Below are 4,947 nucleotides of genomic sequence, written 5' to 3' on the forward strand. Positions count from 1 at the left end.
TACCTCCATATAAGGATAAAGTACGCCAGAAAAGGCTCCGACTGGTTTCGGTTCGGGCCACCTGCTCCAGTGTTTCACGGCTGCTGCTGCTGCTACTGGTCACCGTTGGGATGGTTGGAAGCTGTCGGGCAGATGATGCCGGTGCTGGCCGCACCGGGGAGGACGAGTGTCTCGAGTGTTCCTTCTCGTGGAGGAGCATGAACAACCGTTTGAGCTAACGGTAGAAGCGAGCAGCGATCGTGGCCTTTCGGTGCACGGGCCTACCGAACTGTCCGTAGCGGTGCAGCTAATGTATCCCCGAATGCGACCTGCTCCTGGACTCACGCTGGAGGGCTAGCCAGTGATCTGTACGCACTGTACGACGATCAGCTTGAAGGCGCTGTATGCGCACCGGATCGACTCACCACGAAGCGGATGCGATTGAGCAAACGTTCTACTGCTTCCATGCCAGTGTCCTGCTAGAACTATGCAAATTGCGCAAGGAGACGGAACTGCGTCGTCTCGAACGTCTGTCAACGCAGCGCACCAAGCGTGACTTCCATCCCACCGGCTGTAGCCTTAACAATCTCCTGTCCACCAACCGGAAGGTGTACGAGTTCGGGCTGGAACACGAAGGACTCAAACCAACGTCACAGATCGTGCTCAGCACCATCTTCCTCGTGACGGACGTACTGTCCGAGTTCTACAATCGTCGTATCGCCGCCAACGCTAACGGACTTACTACGCACCCGGTGGACGTCCCGGAGGGCCTGGATCCGACTCGGCTCTACCAAAGCATCCCCCCCCGATCGGGTGATCCTGCTGCAAACCATCAAGCATCAGATCCTGCACAAGCTGGGCCTGCGGGAGCGTCCCCGCTTGACGAAGCACCTCAACAACGAGCACGTCTTCGAAGCGTTCGACCGGATCTACGGCAACAAGATCAACATCGGCAACACGTACGCCGAGGAGCACTACTACCGGCGCTATCTCACCGCCAACCTGTCCTCCGACCTGTCCGGAGACTTTGTCGATGCGTTCTTCCGCCGCGGACCGGACGCAACCGATCGTGCCAATCAGCAGCAGCAGCAGCAGCAAGCAGCAACATCAGCAGCAACCCCAACAACCGGCAGCTGCCAGCCAGAATGCAAAGCAGCGCACGAAGAGCAAGCCGGCCGGGCCCGAGCACGGCGGTGGAGGCAGTACCGGCGACAAGCACAATCTGTTTGCCGGCACAAAAATACTGTCCTACGCGGAAAAAGGTTCGTCCTACGGGCTGCACCACCCTGACAGTGCAGACACACACACACACGCGGTCCCGAAAGGCAACTGTCGTGACTCTTCCATAAAGTGATATTATGTGGTCGTTATGGCCGCTCGTTCTACAATGTACTCGTCGCCGATACCGCCGAAAAACAAATGCCATTTACAATACACAAACTCCGCCGCGGAGCAGTCGCTGACACGCTTAATGAATCTTAATCACTCGTCCACGGACGAGGACAATGTTTCCGGGGGTTTACTTCTCTTTTCCAGCGTTCTATTTCTTCACAGCACACAGACACACACCACCAACAAGACACACCACTTACCCATCATTATTCAAACACCACTGTCTACCTCTCTGTCTCTCTCTCTCTCAAATACCGACAGTAAAACAACCACACTGTAAGTTTGCCCTGTAGGCTCCATTTTTTATCGTTTCGTAGTGGTTTGATGTGTTGGCGCTGCTTTCCTTTAACCCGAACTTTGTGTCAAACCTGCAGATTGATCCACACTAGTTGCTCTCTGAGTGACGCTGTTTGACAGGTGTCGTGAGGTGGAAGCCCGTACTAATCGAGTTTGTACTTATCGTTACAGAATCTCCCAAGCATTATGGTGAGTAAGCATATTTGGTTACAGCAGTTGCTGTAGTGCTGGAGTGCTAGATGTTTTAAATTCCTTTTGTACAGTCGTATAGATATAGAATAGTTTACACTGTAGGAGAGGTTTGACATACACTAGCTGTAACGTAGGTTGAGTGTATAGCATATACCAATTGATAGCGCAAATATTCATTGATCATTCGTAGCTTCAACAAATTTAGTTGGCAAATTTACACAAAGCGTCAGACGAATAGTGCAAGATGTGAAGGACGAAGGTTCGCCGAGTGAGTATTCGCACTAATGGACTGGATGCCGCATCGAGATCGTCTTACTAATCGCTTCCGAAAAAAAAAACCCCATCCAGGTGGCATGAGCCGTGAAGAGCTGCTCGAGACGAACGAACGGCTTCGAGCGGTCCGGATCCGATTGGAGGAATCGTACGACACTGCCAAGAAGGCACTGGTCAACCTGATGAACAAATACGGTGACTCCAAGAGCCAGCGCAACATCTTCAATCGCTATCCGATGCTGAAGCTCATGATTAAGGTAAGCTTCGGGTAGCGTTCCGATAGCGACTTCGATTAACCCTCGGCTGCACACTCTCCCGCAGGATGTGATCCGGTTGGAAACGCAGTACTGGACACTGTCGAGATCCCGAAGCAGGAGAAGCTAGAAACTGTTCCGGCCTTCGTACTGCGTGCCTGTAGCATTATGGAGAAATCGCAAAAGTCGGGCGAAGGCGTGAAGACGTCCGCCAAGCTGGCAGAGGAAGCGGCGAACGACGCGAACGGATGGAGCGGCTCGAAAGTAGGGATCCAACTCCGACGGTGGATAGACTCCTTGCCCCTGGTACTAATGCCTTCGTTTTTTCCCCATTCCAGCGATGACCACGGCACAGATCGAGCAGGAAAACACGCAGATGATAAACGATCTGTATCGTCTGCTGAAAAGTACACCGGTCTAAGGAACTTGATTCGAGAGCTGAAGGTAAACCAACAAATGTTCACGACTGTCTCAGCACCACAAATGATTCTTCTCCCCCCCACCCTATCTACCAACGATTGCAGTCCGAGTACGGTAACTCCAAATCTACCCAATCTTCCCCCGGTACACGATGCTGAAGGACATGATCAAGGACATTATGCACGATCCGGACTACATGGAGGTTTGCCACGAGGTGGACAACTGAAATCACCAGAAATAAAACCCGCTCGTCATCGAATCGAACGTCTAAACCGTAGACACTCATTGCGATGAAGGGCGAGTTTTATTGGGCTTGACGCGCAAGCGCGCGCGTCGTGCATTCGCTGCACATTTCTGTTCCGTTTTGTTTTTTTTTTTCGTGAAGACCTTTACATATGTATATCGGAAATGGACGACGGTGTGGAATATCGGTACTTCCGCGACCGCTAATATCAGGCTGTACAAACAACGGAAAAAAACCCATTGCGCCATATCTTCCCGAAGCTGCTGCTGCAACTACACACTCTATATCATTAGTTCGCTTGGTAGCTCAAGACGGTGGGCAACAACACATCGCACCATCATCGCTGGACGGGGATCCTGGCATTACACCGAATTGGCGCGTCTTTTTTTCGTTTGCTTGCTCGGGGACAGGTGATACACGTGATGGGGACGACGTTCGTTCGCAATGTGAATTAACAATCACAGGGCCTTAGGGAGGGGATCAACGTCAAACCCACGGTGCGGTGTTGTCACACTCTGGCAGTATTATCTCGAACAGTAAGCTCCGCTCCCCTCCTGTAGGATGTCCTTTCCGGCGTTTCTTCGGTTTCGGTTCGATTGTCTTGTCAGCTGACGTTAGCTGAGAGTTGGTCTGACAGTTTGAGTTTTTAATTCCGCCCGCCGTCCGCCAAACAACCGCTTCAATTGTATAGGATTCGCATCGATAGGCAGCCGGGTAGCAATGCTTGCCATTCATTGTTTATGGACGCTAATGCTTAAAATCAATTTTTAGCGAGTTCTATGCACGTTCGCAATGGCGGATGGTATTTGTTTTCCCCCTCGGAACTCTCACTATATCCCCGCGGCTGTAGCTGTAGTGGGGATCATTTCTCCAAGGACATAGTAAGTAGGAAGGAAACCACAAAGAAGAGGCAAAGCAAGAGGATACTTACAAAAAAAAAAAGATAAAATTGAAACAAAACAAACAAACATTGATGAAATGACCCACCTATCTCTACACGAACAATGTATTCAATACAACAAAGGAAAGAAGAGGCAGAAAGAAGAAGCAAACAAAAAAGGGATGATAAAAGAACACAACTATTTTTGCACAGATAGTTTTTACATATTCAATCAAACTTTTTTTTTCTTTGTTACTCCTTTGGATCACAGCTAGGCACAAACACATTCACACACACTTACACCGAACTACACAATCGAATCATCCAACGTAGACAACACAACTAAGGACACTTACACCTAGGACACTTAGGACACACGCCGAACACGTGGAACCAAAATTGTGGCACAACAGCAAAGCAAAGCTAAACAAAATGAACAAATTAGATGCGAGGAGAAATAGCAACTACAACAAAAAAGTAACGCAAAAACAAAAAAGGTAAGGGGATACACACTACATTAGGCAACACTAAAACGTAAAACATTAACTAAAGCAAAAGACCAATTCAATAATACAAAAACAAACAAAAAAAAAACTCATAGCGACAACAAAGTGTAGCGCGCGAAGCAGAAAAACAGAAAAAGATAGTCAAAAGTAAGGTAACAAACGGAAACTCAACTCTTGACCGTACACACAGTTGTGAAGGTGAAGAAGATAACGCTAAACGAACAAAACAAACAAACAAAAAAAACTAGGGAACAACTACCAGAATAAATTTAACAGATGAAACACTATTGAAGAAAAACAAACAATTTGCAAAAAAAAAAACATACACAAAAAAGAGGGGGGAGTGGGAAAGCCAAGTTTCCCTCGAAACAAAGTTGCTTTCCAATTTTTTTTGTGCGAGTGTTTCAGCAAAGAGCTCGCTACGATGACGATGGTTGGAGCTCTTTAGAAGAACAAATTTGATACAAAATGAGTAAAGTAACGAAAAAAAAAAAAAACTTTAACAAACTA

General features: G+C 48.3%; 1 pseudogene; it reads left to right on the top strand.

Annotated features, from left to right (window-relative positions):
- Nucleotides 1-383: 383 nt before the first annotated feature.
- LOC118516560 lies at nucleotides 384-3,401 on the top strand (annotated as a pseudogene).
- The last annotated feature ends 1,546 nt before the right edge of the window (nucleotides 3,402-4,947 follow it).

Source organism: Anopheles stephensi, unplaced genomic scaffold (genome assembly GCF_013141755.1).
Source record: "Anopheles stephensi strain Indian unplaced genomic scaffold, UCI_ANSTEP_V1.0 ucontig33, whole genome shotgun sequence".
Taxonomy (NCBI): Eukaryota; Metazoa; Arthropoda; class Insecta; order Diptera; family Culicidae; genus Anopheles; species Anopheles stephensi.